At 43.5% G+C, this 18,899-nt stretch overlaps 1 pseudogene; it reads left to right on the top strand.

The window, feature by feature from the left end:
• Window positions 1-6,419: 6,419 nt before the first annotated feature.
• LOC119272082 lies at window positions 6,420-14,728 on the top strand (annotated as a pseudogene).
• The last annotated feature ends 4,171 nt before the right edge of the window (window positions 14,729-18,899 follow it).

Here is an 18,899-nt window from a genome sequence, read left to right as displayed (position 1 = left end):
CTTGACCTCCTCCCTAGATGGGAGAAGAGTTTGCCCTCTGGTCCTTGGCCTCCATGGCATGGGAGGGGTGAGAGCCCCTCTGAGATTGGATCTGTCTCTCTGTCTCTCTCTGTTTATGCGTTCTCTTCTGCTGCCCTTTCACCATTTCGTATATATATGGAGATCCGTGACTCCGATTGGCCTGAAACCGTCGTCGTGTTTTTTTTTACCAAAAATTAGCTTTCTTGTGGCCGAAGAAGGGCATCAACCGCCTTACGGGTGGCCCACGAGGGTCAGGGGCGTGCCCCCTACCTCGTGGCCACCTCGGGCACCGTCTCGCGTGGATTTTTCTTCCGAAATTTTCCAAATATTCCAAAAATAAGCTCCGTCCATTTTTATCCCTTTTGTATTCCTTTTGATATGGATATTCTGTGAAACATAAAACATGCAACAAACAGGAACTTGCACTGGGCACTGGATCAATATGTTAGTCCCAAAAATAGTATAAAAAGTTGCCAAAAAGTATATGAAAGTTGTATAATATTGGCATGGAACAATCAAAAATTATAGATACGACGGAGACGTATCAGTGCCCCCGAGTGGCATCCCCTCTTTTTTCTAATGACCATTGGTATTTTACTCGAAGCTATATTTTTATTCGTCACATACTGTGTGTTTTGCTTGGAGCGTCTTGTATGACATGAGTCTTTGCTTGTTTTGTTTTGTGTGATTCCTTGCTGGACACACCTATTTGAGACAGCCAGGATTATGTCATGACTTGTTAGAGTTGCTCTCTATGCTTCACTTAAAAAATTTCATGAGCTATGGACTTGCTCTAGTGCTTCACTTATATCTTTTTGAGCATGGTGTGCTTAGTATTTTTGAAGAAATTCTCTCTTGCTCCACTTAGATTAATTTGAGAGAAAGAAATATTATGCTCATGATCTTCACTTATATTTGTTTGAGCTTGTCAAAAGCAACATATGAAAATTAGTCCCAAAGTGATAGATATCCAAGAAGGATATAATAAAAACTTTCATGAAGATTATTGGACAAAATAAACTTGATTCTTAGTAATAGTTTTGAGATATGATGATGTGATATGTGAGTCATCTTGATGAGTAATTATGTTTTAGTAAGAATATTGGTGTTAAGGTTTGTGATTCCCTATGCAAGCACGAAAGTCAATAGTTATGCAATGAAATTATATCCTACTTATGGTGCATTTTCGGTGTTAGTTATGCTTAATGCTCGCTTATGAGATTATTCGTTTCTTGGTTGGTCGCTTCTCAATCTTTTGCTAGCCTTCATTTTGCACTAAATATGATCACTGCTTGTGCATCCAAAAACCTTTAAACTAGTTTTGCCACATGAGTCCACTATATCTACCTATATGCGGTATTCTTTTTACGTTCTAAGAAAATTTGCATATGTATCTCTAATTTTCAAAAATAAACTTCTCTTTTGTGTGTTTGTTTCGCTCGCGGAGTGGTGAGGGGTGGCTAATATTTTCCATGCTAGATGTGTTATTCTCAAGATGAGTGTTTATTCACTTGTCATTGCACGAGAGTAAGGCAAAGGTATTAGGGATGCCCAATCTCGAAATGAAAAAATGAATTTACTTTATGTTGTCAAATAATAAATTCTTTGGGAAGTGTTGGTATGGAAGGCAACTGTGGATACGAATAGCCATGGAAAGTGAAAGTATAGTGGAAAAAGGAATAAACTTTATTTTTTGTTTGGGAACCGCCTATGATATATCTAAGCATGGAAAGTATTGGGAACTCTAAGTTGTTTTCGTTGGTGGGATGGATACACCTCCCAAAATGTTTTTATCTCTAAGTTTTTCGCTTTGAGCTCTCGCACCTCTACAAATCCCTACTTCCCTCTGCGAAGGGCCTTTCTTTTACTTTATGCAATTTTTGTTTTGAATTTGAGTCTCCATCTTCTCTTATAAAAGCACCAACTAGGAGGCAATATGATCGTACTTGAGTATTGGATGTAGCTAATATGCGAGTGTGTTTCATGAATGGGTCAATGGTTGAGCATGATGGGCTAGGGATAGCTTATTTTAGCATTGATATTTTGAAAGACATGGTTACTTGTTGATATGCTTGAGTATTTAAATTATCATGTCAAAACTAGACTATTGCTTTGAACAATATAAAAGTCCAAATGTCCATGCTAAAAAAAAGAAGAAATATGATATGACATGTTAGGCAGCATTCCACATCAAAAATTATGTTTTTATCACTTCCCTATTCGAGGACGAGTAGGACTTAAGCTTGGGGATGCTGATACGTCTCCAACGTATCTATAATTTTTGATTGTTCCATGCTGTTATATTATCAATCTTGGATGTTTTATAATCATTTTATAGTCATTTTATATCATTTTTTGGTACTAACCTATTGACATAGTGCCAAGTGCCAATTGTTGTTTTTCCCATGTTTTTTACATCACAGAAAATCAATATCAAACGGAGTCCAAATGCCACGAAACTTCATGGAGAATTTTTATGGGCCAAAAGGAACACAACGGGCCCTGGCTGCGCCTGGGGGTGTCTTGAGGGAGGCACAACCCACCAGGGGGAGCCAGGAGGCCTAGACGCATCCCTGGTGGGTTGTACCAGGAGGCCCAGGCGCGCCCTGGTGGGTTGTGCCCACCTTGGGTGCCCCCAAGACCGCCTCTTTGCTCTATAAATACCCAAATATTCCCAAAACCCTAGGGGAGTCGACGAAATATTCATCCATCCGCCACAGAGTCCAGAACCACCAGATCCAATCTAGACACCATCTCAGATGGGGTTCACCACCTCCATTGGTGCCTCTCCGATGATGCATGAGTAGTTCTTTGTATACCTTCGGGTCTGTAGTTAGTAGCTAGATGGCTTCCTCTCTCTATGGATTCTCAATACAATGGTCTCTTGGAGATCCATATGATGTAACTCTTTTGCGGTGTGTTTGTGGGGATCGGTGAACTTTGAGTTTATGATCAGATCTATCTTTTTATATCCATAAAAGTATTTGAGTTTATTTCATCTCTTTTATGCATGGTTGCTTATAGCCTCATATTTCTTCTTTGATATTTGGGTTTTGTTTGGCCAACTTGATCTATTTATCTTGCAATGGGAAGAGGTGCTTTGTAGTGGGTTCGATCTTACAATGCTTGATCCCAGTGACAAAAGGGGAACTGACACGTATGTATCGTTGCTATTAAGGATAAAACGATGGGGTCTATCTCTACATAGATAGATCTTGTCTACATCATGTCATCATTCTTATTGCATTACTCCGTTTCTCCATGAACTTAATACACTAGATGCATGCTGGATAGCAGTCGATGTGTGGAGTAATAGTAGTAGATGCGGGAAGGTGTCGGTCTAGTAATCTTGGACGTGATGCCTATGTAATGATTATTGCCTAGATATCGTCATGAGTATTTGAAGTTCTATCAATTTCCCAACAGTAATTTGTTCACCCACCCTTTGCTATTTTTCTCGAGAGAAGCCACTAGTGAAACCTACGGCCCCAGGGTCTCTTTCTCGTATTATTTGCCTTTGCGGTCTACTTTTATTTGCTTTTATTTTCAGATCTATTAATCTAAAAACCCAAAAATACTTTGCTGCACTTTATTTTATTTGCGATCTATTTATTCAATCAATTACAACTTTTTCCCGGCACACACCAATTTCTGGCACCTTTACCCGAAAAGGATTGACAACCCCTTTAACACGTCGGGTTGCGAGGATTTGTTATATGTGTGCAGAGGCTATTTACGTTGTGTCGCTTGGTTCTCCTACTGGTTCGACAACCTTGGTTTCATATCTGAGGGAAATACCTACCACCGATGTGCTGCATCATCCCTTCCTCTTTGGGGAAATACCGACGTAGCTTTAAGCGACATCACCTCCCCGGGAATGGTGCCAGAAAAGAGCTTGATGTCTACTACGCAACTTTATTCTTGTAGACACGTGTTGGGCCTCCAAGTGCAGAGTTTTGTAGGACAGTAGCAATTTTCCCTCAAGTGAATGACCTAAGGTTTATCAATCCGTGGGAGATGTAGGATGAAGATGGTCTCTCTCAAACCACCCTGCAACCAAATACAAGAAATCTCTTGTGTCCCCAACACACCAAATACAATGGCAAATTGTATAGGTGCACTAGTTCGGCGAAGAGATGATGATAAAAGTGTAATATGGATGGTAGAAATATATTTTTATAATCTAAATAAATAAAAACAGCAAGGTAGAAAATAGTAAACGGGCACAAAAACGGTATTGCAATGCTTGAAAATGAGGCCTAGGGTCCGTACATTCGCTAGTGCAATCTCTCAACAATGCTAATATAATTGGATCATATAACCACCCCTCAAAGTGTGATGAAGAATCACTCCAAAATTCCTATCTAGCGGAGAACATAAGAATAAATTGTTTGTAGGGTACGAAACCACCTCAAAGCTATTCTTTCTGTTTGATCCATTCAAGAGTTCGTACTAAAATAACACCAAGCTATTCTTTCCGTTCGATCTATCATAGAGTTCATACTAAAATAACACCAAAGAAAATTCATATTCATAATACTCAATATCCAACACAAAGAACTTCAAAGAGTGCCCCAAAATTTCTACCGGAGAAACAAAGAAAAGAACGTGCATCAACCCCTATGCATAGATTATCCCAATGTCACCTCGGGAATCCGCGAGTTGAGTGCCAAAACATATATCAAGTGAATCAATACGATACCCCATTGTCACCACGAGTATTCAATTACAAGACATATATCAAGTGTTCTCGAATCCATAAAAGTATTCAATCCGATAAAAACGAAATATCAAAGGGAAAAACTCAATTCATCACAACAAGATAGAGAGGGGAAAACACCATTTGATCCAACTATATTAAGAAAGCCCGCGATACATTAAGATCGTGACATCTCAAGAATACGAGAGAGAGAGAGAGAGATTAAACACATAGCTACTGGTACAAACCCACAGCCTCGAGGGTGGACTACTCCCTCCTCATCGTGGTGGCTGCCGGGATGATGAAGATGGCCACTAGTGATGATTCTCCCCTCCGACAGAGTGCCAGAACAGGGTCTAGATTGGTTTTCGGTGGCTACAGAGCCTTGCGGCAGCGGAACTTCTGATCTAGGGTTACCCCAAGGGTTTTCGGAATATTTGGGAATTTATAGGGTAAAGAGGGGGTGCGGGAGGCCACCAAGGTGGGCACAACGCACCTGGGCACGCCTGACCCCCCAGGCGCGCCCTGGTAGGTTGTGCCTCCCTCGGGCACCCCCTAGGTGCTGCTCTGGCCCATCCTGGGTGTTCTGGTCCACAAAAAATCTTCAAAAAGTTTCGTGGTGTTTGGACTCTGTTTGATATTGATTTTCTGCGATGTAAAAAACAAACAAAAAACAACAACTGGCACTAGGCACTAGGTCAATAGGTTAGTCCCAAAAAATGATATAAAGTTGCTATAAAATGATTGTAAAACATCCAAGAATGATAATAAAACGCCATGAATACTTCATAAATTATAGATACGTTGGAGACGTATTATTCATCCACGGTGTCTCCCTCCTGCCTCCACCAGCTACTGTTCATCCACGGGGCTCCTGTTCATCTAGCCTCCACCGGCTACTTTTCAACCACCCCTCCACGGGCTACTGTTCATCCAGCCCTCCACGGGGTCCTGTTCATCCACCCCCAACCGGCTCGATCGGGGTCCTGTTCATCCAGCGGCAACGACCTCTACTACCATGGGGTCCTGTCCATCCAACCCCCATAGGGAACTGTTCATCCAACCCCCAACAACGCTCACTGTTCATCAAGAGGCAGAGGTTCGATCAGCTTCAGTTAGCAGCAGTAGCGAAGGAATCGCTCGATCAGGTTCAGTTAACAGCTAGGGATCGATCGATCGCTCGGGTTTAGTAATGCATAGCCTGAAGTGCAATCGCTCGGGTTCAGCAGGCGAATGCCTCACTTGGGTTCGGTTAGAGCCCAACGCCTCACACCCACGCGCGTACGCGTACGAGAGAAATGCGCAATCCCTCCGTGCATCGCTCGGCCCCGACCACCCACCGTAACCAGGAACTCCCCGATATTTTCCTCGCCCTCGCTTCTACCATGGTTTTTTCCGTCATGGACGGCCCAAAGAATGTCATACAGCTGTGTCTCCGGCCCGCCCAGGACGAAAAGTCCATTTTCTATCATGATTTTTTGTCATAGAAGTAGGAGCCCACCACATCTATGATGATACCGGGTTTTGTCACAATTATCGTCATAGAAGTGTCATAAGCATGACAGGAAAAAAATTTCGTTCGGCCCAAAATGTCACGGTTGTGTCTTTTTTTTGTAGTGTACCCTTGAGCAAGCACAAGAAAGGCAACGCTTGCGCCACCAAGAGGAAGAGCGAGCGCACCAACACCAAGACAAACAAGATGCTGAGGCACAACATCAATGACAACAATGGCGTGAAACTGAAGCACTTGAGGCGCAACATGCCCTCCGAGACACAAGTTGCGCCGTCTCCGCACGCAATCGACATCCGCGTGAGAAAGAAGAAGCACTTCGCAATGAAGTTCAAGAGAGGAACTATCAAGCACGATTGCACCGTCAAGTTCCACAAGCTCCTCCACAAGCTAGACAAGCACAACAAGCCCGACAAGAACCACAAGTTCGCCAAGAGAAACAAGACAATGGCAATCCTCCACGCCAGGAGAAACTTGAGGTTGACAACCCTCCTCGTTAAGGGCGTCATCACCCTCGACCCCAACACAATGAAGAGCAACGCTACCGCAAACTCAAGTTCATCATGCCCAAGTTTTCCGGAAGCAATGATCCCGAAGAGTATCTTTCATGGGCATTGAAGGTTGATAAGATCTTTTGTTTGCACAACTATGAAGAAGAGAAGAAGATCTCCATGACATCCCTTGAGTTCCAAGACTATGTCCTCATTTGGTGGGAGCAAATCATTGAGCGCCGAGAGGCAAGAGGTGAACCACCCATCACAAACTTGAGATCAAATGAAGGAAGTCATGAGAGTGCTTTTTGTGCCAACATACTATAACTGCGACCTCTTCAAGATACTACAACTCCTCAACCAAGGAACAAAGAGCGTTGAAGAACACTACAAGGAAATGGAGATTGCCATGATTCGAGCAAATGTCATGAAAGATGATGAGCAAACTATGGCACGTTTCTTCAATGGACTCAATCGCCCTATCAAGAAGATCGCCGACTTCCAACCTTACTCCAACCTCATCGAGCTAGTGCATCAAGCCACCAAGGCAGAGCGACAAGTGCAAGATGACTTCCAGTATGCCAAATACTCTTCCAAGAACTATGACTCCTCCAACCAAGCTTCAACGACTCCATGGTGAGACCATCAAGACAAGTTCCATCAAATGCTTCACATGCAGCGGCCGAGGCCACAAATCCTTCGAGCGTACCAATAAGCGCACCATGATCCTCAACGATGATGGCACATACGACTCCATGGGTGAAGAGGAAACGGGCGTGCTTGAATACATGGCCATGCACCGGAAAGTGAGTGAAGATGAAGATGACCAAGTCTTTTGCGACAATGATTTGAGCCCCACTCTCGTTGTCTCCAAGGTCTTGACACTTCAACACCAACAAGATGAAGACCAAAGATGCCATATCTTCCACACAGGGATGGTCCGTGAAGGTCATCATCGATGGAGGAAGTTGCCACAACTTGGCTAGTGAAGAACTATGCTCCAAGCTACAATTGGTCAGGATGAAGCACCCTTGCTCCTACAAGGTCCAATGGCTTAGCAACTCCGGCACCATTCAAGTCTCCTTCAAGATTGGAGCATATGAAGACACTTTGGAGTGTGATGTGGTTCCTATGTCCGTTTACCATCTACTACTTGGACGACCTTGGCAATTTGATCGTGGCGTCACCCACAACGGGCGAACCAATCACTATAGCTTCAAGATGAAGGGAAAGGAGTATGTGCTATGACCTATGTCACCAAGCCAAGTGATCACCGACAAGCAAGCAACCACCCATCATGGAGAGAATAATGAGAGAGCGAACCACCAAAAAGAGAGTGAGTTCCACAAGCCCAAATTGAGTGCCTCCATGATGAATGACAAGAAAAACTTAGTTCTATTCGCTACCAAAAGTGAGATGAGAGAAGTGTGTGAGAACCCATCAAGTGTTATGCACTATGTCCTTTTGTGCAAGGATGAAGTGGCAAGGACTAACACCTCTCACAATCTACCTTTAGTGTTGTCTTCTCTATTGCAGGAATTCAAATATGTATTCCCCGACGAGCTACCTCCGGGTCTACCTCCTCTTCGAGGCATCAAACACCGTAACGACCTCATCCCCGGAGCACCTCTTCCTAACAAGGATCCATACCGCGTCAACCCCGAGGAAACTAGGGAGATCCAACGGCAACTTCAACAACTCATCGACAACGTCCATGTACGAGAAAGCTTGAGCCCATGTTTTGTCCCGGTAATCCTTGTTCCAAAGAAAGATGGTACATATCGCATGTGTTCTAATTGTCGTCCTATCAATGCTATCACTGTTCATTGTCGCTACCCCAGTCCACGCCTTGATGACATGCTAGACGAACTTAGTGGAGCCACAATTTTCTCTAAAATTTATCTTAAAAGTGGCTACTATCAAATACACATCCAAGAAGGTGATGAATGGAAAACCGCTTTCAAAACCAAGTTTGGCTTGTATGAATGGTTAGTCATGCCTATGGGCTTATTCGAAGCACCCGACACCTTTATGCATGTGATGCATTTTGTTCTTCGCCCTTACATTGGTGTATTTGTTGTGGTCTATTTTGATGATATTCTTGTTTTTAGCAAATCTATCAAAGATCATGTGACCCATCTTAGAACCATTTTGCAAACTCTTAGAAAAGAGCGCCTTTATGCTAATATGGACAAATGCCTTTTTGGTGTTGATAAGCTTGTTTTCTTGGGTTTCGTTGTGTATTCTAAGGGTGTTCACGTAGATGAATCTAAGATTGAAGCTATTAAAATTTGGCCCCAACCAACAAACTTGAAACAAGTGTGTAGTTTTCTTGGCTTAGCCGGATTTTATCGTCGTTTTGTGAAGGATTTTAGCACCATTGCTTTACCTTTGCATGCCTTGAGTAAGAAAAACGAACCATTTATTTGGGGACCACAACAAGATACCGCATTCAATGAGCTTAAGAATTTGCTTACACATGCCCCTTTGCTTGCATTACCCAACTTTAATAAACCTTTTGAGATCCATTGCGATGCTAGCGGTTATGGCATAGGAGGTGTGTTAATGCAAGAGAAGCGCCCCATAGCTTACTTTAGTGAAAAACTTTCCTTAACTACCCCATCTATGACAAAGAGCTATATGCTTTAGTGAGAGTCTTGCATGTTTGGGAGCATTATCTCCGCCCTCATGAGTTCATTCTTCACACGGATCATGAAACACTTAAGTATCTTAAGTGTCAAACTAAGTTGAACAAGCGTCATGCTAAGTGGTGTGAATTCATTGAGTCTTTTCCTTATGTCAGCAAGTATATCAAAGGCAAAGAGAATGTCGTGGCGGATGTGCTTTCCCATAGATGCATGCTTGTTACCCAACTTGAATTGAATGTCATTGGCTTTGAGCACATAAAAGACTTGTATGCGCATGATCCTACTTTTGCTATCACATATGCCAAATGTTTGATGCATACATCTTGGGAACGTTATTACATCAAAGATGATTATCTTATGAGAGCTAACAAACTATGTATCCCCAAGTCATGAGGGCGGAGATAATGCTCTCCACTCTCCTATGCGTGTTGATCACGAACCGGACGCTCTCCACTCTCCTATGCGTGTTGATCAAGAAGAACATCAAGGAGTGGGAGGAGTGCATACCCATCGCCGAGTATGCCTACAACCGCGTAGGAGACTACTACTGGCAAGTCCCCCTTCGAGGTCATCTACGGCTTCAACCCGTTGTCCCCATTGGACATTCTACCTCTACCACTACAAGAGCGAATCAACATGGATGCAAGTGCACCCGTGAGCTACCTCAAGAAGATGCATGAAGATACAAGGCACACCATTGAGCACCAAGTTCAATGACTCGCGACCAAGCTCAACATCAACAAGCAACCCATGATATAAAACATTGGAGATCTTGTATGGATGCACCTTCACAAGGAACGCTTCCCCAATGAACGCAAGTCCGAGCTACGACCATGAGCTGACGGACCATTCAAGGTGCTCGAGCGCTACAACAACAATGCGTACAAGATCGACCTACCACGAGATAAGTACTTCGTGAGTGACATTTTCAGTGTCAAGGATCTCTCTCCATACCATGGTGATGAGGCTTTTGATCCGAGGTCGGATCTTTCTCAAGGGGGAAAGATGATGCGGAGCATCCCATGGTCATCCCCATGGACCTACCTACGTCTCCCACGACACCACTTGGACCAATGACAATAGCTCGAGCAAAGTCTATCGAAACTAAGGTGAACTCGCTCCTCTCCGAACTACCACTTTCTACATGTGAGACATGGCTACTACCTCAAGAGGAAACCGTATGTGTGATCAAGTACTTAGAGGGAAGCAACGCGACAACTACATCCAATGGATGAGCTCGCGAGGACGCCAAGTACAAGGACCAAGAGAAGGAGTTGCCAGGAGCCTACAGCCACCGGACGACCGGCCTGGACCGGATGTTCGACGCGTGGAGCGTCAACTAGACAACCCAAGGACCAGCCAACGAGGACTCCAGCGACTGGACGTCCGACACCTCCCAGCGCCCGGACGACCGAGCCCCTCCGGACGACCGGTGTCACACAACAAAATGGAAATTATCGGAAGTCTGAAGCCTCTGGACGTCCGACGTCCATCAGAAATCCGACGCCACCTGATCAGAGCCAAAACGCCGGACGTCCGACACCAGCCGGACGACCGGACCCTCACGAGCCACCGGACGTCCGGTAGCTGTCGGACGACCAACGCCTGTCTGTGCATAACGTGTTGGACCGAGGCCCATGTACCCTTTCGTGACCCTAGACTATATATACTCCTCCTCCTTCCTCTTTCTAGGGTCGACAATGTTATAGCTCATTTTGGAGATAGAGCTTTGCTCATCCACTTGATACTTTCTCCTTCAGAGACCGCGGCCTCTACGGAGAAGATCCCCCAAGTGGATTCAAGACCCCTAACGGGAAGACTCCTCAAGATCTCCTCACGGAGAAGAACTACCGTCTCTTATATCGTCATTTGTTGTGTTTCGATCTTGTATCACTCTTTATATTCATGGATCTAGCACATGTGTGATTGTTCTCGTTGATTTGAGTGTCTTTCCCTCGTGTTTTTTGTAGGATTCTCTCCATTTCGTGAAAGATCGGCCTTAGGGTTTCCACCCTACATCAGTGAAGATGCAAAGTAAGGGGGGAGAAGGAGCGAAATGGAAGAAAATAGGACCGAGGTGGGGATTTAGTGGGCCAGGGGTGTTGAAGTCCTACATGGATGCTATCCGACGTTGTTTTTAGATAAAATGCGTTCGGACCAATACAGGCCCGCGTTAGATAGCGCAACACACGGTCCAGACGTATGCGGGCGGTTTGAGAGTCAACGTTGGAGATGCCCTTAATAGGCATGGAACATAAGAGATAAGAGAAGGATGTTCCTACAAGGCTCCACAAAGATCAGCGATTCTGGGCCGTTGGATCGGGTCCCTTGATGCGTTTTCGTCAGTTGGATCGACGTTTGGATTCAAGAGATAAGAGAAGGATGTTCCTACAAGGCATGGAACATCAAGAGATAAGAGAAGGATGTTCCTACAAGGCTCCACAGAGATCAGCGATTCTGGGCCGTTGGATCGGGTCCCTTGATGCGTTTTCGTCCGTTGGATCGACGTTTGGATAAATCTGGGCCGTTGGATCTGGAAAAAAACACTGCTGGAATAAATAGTAATGGCAACAGAATGTAAATACCATGCCCCCACCAGGGCATTTTGGTCATTTCGCGTGGTGGGGGTATAAAAGGGCCGGCTCGCGTGGTGAACCCTAGCCGCCTCCTCTCCCCGCACTCCCTCGCCCGCCCTGCCCCGCCCCGCCGCCTCGCCCGCCCTGCCCCGCCCCGCCGCCTCGCCCACCCCGCCCCGCCGCCCCGCTCGCCGTGGCCGTGGCCGATGACCACGACCCCGCCGTCCCGCCTCGCCCGTCCCGCTCGCAGTGGCCGATGCCCCGCGGCCTCGCCAGCCCCGCCCCGTCCGTCCCGCTGCCCGTCTCGCCAGCCCCGCTACATTTACGGTCGGCATCACCGCGCGCCGCCCGACCAAGGTATTCTCCCGCGTGCGCGACCTCCTCGCCAAGTCCATCCTCTACGCGCGGGCCATCGCCGACTCGCTCTTCCTCCGTTGTGACCTCGTCCACGACGCCCGTGGCACCGATGCCGTCCGCGCCGACGACGGCCAGGTCCAACACCGTCGACGAGACCATCGCCATGGTGCTCCACTATGCCTCGGGGATCGCCGATGCGCACGTTGGCCTTCCGTGCGTGACGCCGTCGTCGCCGTGCCGCCCTATTTCGGCCAGGCCGAGCGCCGGGCCCTCACGCAGGCGGCCCAGCTCGCCGGGTTCAACGTCCTGGCGCTCGTCAACGAACACGCCGGGGCCGCGCTGCAGTTCGTCCTACAGCGCCAAGGAGTTCGGGAAGATGGTGTGTGTCAACGAGTTCCAGGTAAAATTCTCACCTCTCCAGCTCCTTTAGCTGTTCAGTTCTGCTTAAACTCATATGTCTGTTTGTAAGATCTCTGAAGAAAAAGTTGTTACTACTGCTTTCACATGCTAGATGACTGTAGATCTGAAAAAACATGAAATTTTAGCCGCTATCTTGAATAGGCATCTAGTGCTAATGCTTTTAGCTAATTCCTCCGCACGTTAAGGATGTCAGATGGAACTCCAAACTGGGAGGCCTTGAAATGGAAATGCGTTTGGTAAACTATTCCGCAGATCAATTTAATAAGCATACATCTGTCAGTCTCCTAAAGCAATGGCTAAGTTGAAGAAGCAAGTCAAGCGCACCAAAGAAATTCTGAGCGCATATACCCCTGCTCCAATCTCAGTTGAATCTCTCTATAATGATACCGATTTCAGGTGTGTCCTTTGGTACATGCATAATCTTTGGATGACCTTTTTATATGAAACTTAAAAGATCCATCTTATGTCCTGGATCGATTCTGAACACATGGACCTCTTGCTTGTAACCAAACATAATCTGGAGTAGCATGGATGACAGGCCCTATTATTTCATATTTGCCAAATGGTCTGACCTTTGATAGATCAAGTTGATTTCTTTGTCTCCTTTAAAGTGCGTATATGCAGTATCAATTGAATAAAATGTGTTTTGGTACTGCTTTTGCATATCTCTTGTGGATAGTTTCTGCTACATTGAAGTTCTGCATCCATTTTCATTGCATATTCATGATTATGTGGAACTTGCAAGATTATACCGGCTTCTTAACATGCCATTGTTGGTATTTTCCGTAGACCCATTGGCCATTGATGTCCTTATTCCTTACTGCTTTGTTCTGTGATTATTGATCTTTTACCCCAGCTCATGCTTTCAGCTTTCCTTCAGTTTTTCTCAGCATAGAGCGCACCTTTAATCCTAAATCATGGTTAGGAAAAAAAATCAAGGTTTTACATGCTGACCGACATGTTGTTTATTACAGAAGCAGCATAACACGTGAAAAATTTGAAGAGCTTTGTGCATATTTATGGGAGCAGGCTCTGTCTCCAATCAAAGATGTGCTCACGCATTCAGGCATGAAAATTGGTGACGTATATGCTGTAGAGCTAATTCGAGGAGCTACCAGGGTACCGAAACTGCAGGTGATTATTACTCCCTCATTCAAGACTTATACTTGACTTGCCATTGAGGGGCTGTAATGAAATGCAGGACTGTTGCATTGTTGAATTTCTGAAACTTTCTGTGTATGCTCATATAAACTAAACTGATTTTAGAACTTGGGTGCATGTGATTGCCTGCTTCTTGTTACACCTTTTCTCTCGTAAGAAGGTTTCATCGTGAACAGAATTCAGTATTTGGGATGGAGTTTATAAACTGTTGTTAGTCATACAGAGGACTTCATTTACTTATGGAATAGAGTTACATGCCTTATCTATCTGTACCATTTATTATTATCTTGAATCTCATTGTTTTTTTTATTTTTCACATTTTGACTCACGAGGCACATTTGTATTCCACTGTTCCAGGCTAAGCTGCAGGAATTCCTGGGATGGAGTGAGCTAGATAAGCACCTTGATGCTGATGAAGCAATTGTTCTTGGCGCCTCACGACATGCTGCTAATCTAAGTGATGGGATTAAGTTGAACCGCAAGTTGGGGATGATTGACAGTTCTACTTATGGTTTCGTGTTTGAAATAGATGGCCCAGATTTTGTCAAAGATGAAAGTACTGATCAAGTACTGGTTCCAAGGATGAAAAAGATGCCAATAAAGGTTAAGAAGGATATTAGTCAATCTCTTACTTGTCGACAAACTTTGCCCGTTGTTTGAAAATATATATCTGAGCAAGCTTTTTATTTGTCTGTTGTCTACAGTTGTTCAGGTCCATCAAATATACTAAGGACTTTGATGTGTCTCTCAGCTATGACAAAGCTTCTGAATTGCCCCCAGGTGTTTTATTGCAAATGTTTGCAGAGTACGCCATATCAGGCCTGACAGAAACCAGTGAAAAGTAAGCACAGTTTTGATGTTATTTTGGTGCGTGTAGTCTCAAGTGTCAACTCTCAACCCTGCCCATAGTCAACTTAACAGCCTGAAAGGACCTTATGTGAACCAATATTTATTCTGAATAAATTTTCTGTGAAGTTGTAATACGTATATGGTCATGTCAATATAAATTGTCTAGAAATTGATCCAACTTCCGGAAGTGGCTGAGCTTGCCCCTCGCCATCGCCACATCCCCTCCACTAACCTCTCTAGGCATGGACAGAAAATATCTTAGCTCCATTTGCTGAAAATATCTTAGCTCCATTTGCTGAAAACAGAGGCAGAGTAGCAGTTATAGCACCCCTAGAGAGATTACACTGATTCCCGTCATGGTGCTGCTTGCGTACATTCTTTGTTAGAGATTGCTTGATCTGATTGCGGCCGGAACATGGTTTGGTTAGGGCCGTGTGATTTAGCCTCTTCTTGGTGGCAACTAATTACGCAGAAATACTTTAGTTTAGCCTCTTCATCCCAATATTTAAGATTACAGGGTCGAAGTGCCTTCTCCCTATGGTAATCACCATGGTTTTATTATTTGGCTTCTTCTGCATATCCTTTAGTTTAGTTTTCAGTATCATCACAATCAGGAGGTATATCAGAGTAGTATCATATTCTAATTAGAAATGGAGACAAATTTAAGAATTTAGTAACTATGTAGTAATCATGATGTACAAATCATTTATTAATATGTTTTTTAGTATTTGCAGCACCATATGGTGGATCATATCAGGTAAAGGTTTAGAATATATAAGACATGTTTAGAACCTTTGAGCCTGACAGCTAATAGGATGTTTGCTGTGAGTTGGTACTATATGCATCTGTTGGATGTCCTGCTGCACATCTAGGCATTTTATTGTTCTATTGCTTTTGCTCTGTGTAGGGATGGGTTAGGGTTTGCTGTTGGATCCAACATTTTTCTGTTGATGGTTGTCGTCTGCTCATGCTCTTGACTGTCGGACTGCTGGGATCTGTCGTTGTTGTGGTTGTCTCGATAGTTATGATTTTTGTCAACGGTCCTATTGCAGGTGCTTTTCTTTTCTCATTCCTTTATTTATGCCTTTCCATGTACATTTTCTAATTTAATATTTATCATTTAGGCATGGGTTGTGGCTTACCAAGTCTAATGTTTGTGTTGAGTTTTCCTTTTTTTGTGTGGAGCTGGTCAGTTCATATGAAGCAAAAGAAAGGCATGCAGTACCTTAAATTGACAATGTGATTAATTAGGCAGCATGAGTTATTAGATATTGTTGTGTAATGTATGAAATACCAGATTCACTTATTCAGCATATATCTGTCTCGCTCCTCTTTCTGCAGTAAACCTTTTGGTTAAGTTTGCAGTCATCACTTCATCTTCCGCCTTGCAATTTTGTCTCTGTTTGATCAAAGTGCATGAGTCGCTAGACGCCATAAGCATCTTATATTTGGCAGTGTTGTGCATGACTAGACTTTGTTGCAAAAATATTCCTGAAATTGATATTAGCTCCATCTATTTGTTGTTTACATGTAATTGCAATGTGCTCTTTCGAACTTCGCTGTTCAGGATTTTATCATTGGTTATGTTTTTGTGTGGCTTGGCAGAGGCGTCGTTCTTGATGGTCGAGCCGCTGATGGAGAAGATTCATAGAGAGATTTGTTGGGTGGACGCTGACATCCTTGCCGCCGTCCGGCAGCAGGTTCAGTCTTGCGATCTCATGTTCCATTTGGTTTGCAATAGCTACGCTCTTTGCATTAGTACTGGTTAAATATGGCCAAACTAATGTGTGAAAAAAGGTGCTTGAACCTTCTATATTAAAAACTTTTAGATTTATTCAGCGGTAACATACAAGCGGTGGCTGGCCCTTTTCTATGTTGCTAGCTTTAGAAAATTGTGGAAGCTACCTGTCCTCCTGTTTTCAACTGAATATAATTCAAATATATTTGCTTCTGTTTCCAATGGCTCTAAACATGCCCCTCAGTTTCTATGAGCAAATGAAGAAGATAACATTTGTTTGTTCTTTGGAATGAAGAAATTTACATAGGTTATTACAGTAAATGCTTAATTTTTTCTCCCCAGGACCAGGGCAGTACTTACAAAAAGAGGCAAGCTGAAGAGGAAAGTTGGAAGGAGAGCAACTGTGCGTTGTTCTGACTGCCTCTTCCTCATGTCGCTAAGGTAAGCTATACGCATGCACCACACTCACGTGATTGTTTCAAGGGATTCTAGAATTTTTTTCTCAAAGTGATACTATTTGCATGTTGAGGTTATCCCTCCACAATCCATTTCTTTGTACTTCCTCCAGAAAGATAATATGATCTCCATAGAGGATTACTCAGTAGATTTTTTTTATGTTCTCTTATTCAAATATTTAAGTCTCCAAGCTTCAAAAAATCAAACTCAGGTTCACTATACCATTTTTCATATGCTTATGCTTGAATTGGAGGTGAAGTCTCAGTGTATCAAACCACATAGTGAAACCATATACACATACGACTATACAAGGAAGTATAATGAGGTGTGAATGAATAGCATCGGTTATGTGTATTAGGAATATGCTCTCTTATTTTTGCAAGAAGAAACTTGCTCTAAGCTCTGTGTGATCAATTTTATGTGTTTCTGCTATACAGTGTCACAGGCAAGAGGACCAAGTGCAGGCTGGTGAGCATCAGGAGTCCAGTCGATTGGCTTCGGCCTTTGAGGTGCTGCTGGCTAGCGGTGCCACTTCCGAGCGTCTCCTCACCCCTCACTCCTGTGGCCCCTTCAACTGGTAAGTTCCCCCCTCTCTCTCTCTCAAGACTTTGCTGATTAAATATTTAATAACAAATACGTACCATACATTGAGTTAGATTTGGTTGCCTGAAAAAGGAAAAATACTTCTCTTTGTGTAATTGTGGTAATCAATTTTAATCTTTCTTGCTTTTACCTTAGTCTTGCTCAATATGGTGTTACACTTCGAAAGTTCTAATCTAGTTAACATTAAGCTTTCGAAGTTTTAGTTATACCTGTGTTGATAGTCATTAGAAGACAACTAAACAACAAAAGGTTAGAGTTCAGTTTCAGTTATGTATCAAATTATTTATTTCAGTGAGATGTCTGAGATTTAAATTAGAAGAAATTTTATTAGCTTTGCCATGTGGCTACAAAATACCTCGTTATTGTTTGATCTTGACAGTCTCTGAACCTGTTATATTCTGTAACTTTGGAGAACATGCTAGACATTCACTGTTGCCTGAGATATTAATCTGTTCTGTTTGAGATATATGGGTCATTGGATAAGTAGGATCCTCTATACTGAAGTGAACATGTTACAAGTATTTACTAGCTCTCCTCTGCTTTTTTGTGCAGGTGGCACTTTTGATTGTCTCTTGTTATCTTTTTGAAATGGTGAAGCTGACAGTGATAGCCTGTATCACTGATGGCCTTCCATTGGCGGAGTGCTTAGATGGTGGTTATGTGAAGGATGTTGTCTTCTACAAGCAGCAAGAAAAATTGTTGTTCAAAAACATATCTAAAGGCCAACATGAATCATCAAGACTGTCAACTGAGACTGGACCATACCGTTCCAGGTCAAGGTATGTATTTACATTTTTTGCTTTCAGCAAGATGAGGATAATGTGACTGTTTGTGTGCGTGCGTGCTATATGATGCATTTTCGCTTTCATAGATGAGGATACTGTGACTATTTGTGTGTGTGCGTGCTATATGATACATTTTTGCTTTCATCAAGATGAGGATACTGTGAATGTTTGTGTGGGTGCTTTAGTGGTTCTAGGTTATTGTAGTAGTATAACTAGGCTTCGTTTACACAGAATCCAAATAGAATTTAGTTTGGAGCTGGTCAAGACATGGTGTAGTATTATAACCTATTAATTTGGTTGGACTGGTCAAGTGTTCTATTAATTCTTGCTGCAGTATTCATTCTGTAGTATGTACTAGCTCTTAGACAAAATAATTGTTTAGCCCCTGATTTCTTAGCTACTGGTTGGTCCTGTAAAGCTACATCCTTGCTTTCCGATTAGTGTTATTTGAATCTATAGCAGTGGATATGCGTAGAAGATCCGCTAATTTGTTTTTTTTCTTTATTTATCATGTGATGGACATTTGTCGGAGCTTTGCCGCCTTCATCTCGACTCTGTCGGGGTTCCAGGTTCACCCCCCTGTGG

Source organism: Triticum dicoccoides, chromosome 3A, assembly GCF_002162155.2.
Source record: "Triticum dicoccoides isolate Atlit2015 ecotype Zavitan chromosome 3A, WEW_v2.0, whole genome shotgun sequence".
NCBI classification, from domain to species: domain Eukaryota; kingdom Viridiplantae; phylum Streptophyta; class Magnoliopsida; order Poales; family Poaceae; genus Triticum; species Triticum dicoccoides.
Note: the sequence above shows the minus strand (reverse complement) of the source record. Positions and strands in the feature narration are given on the sequence as shown.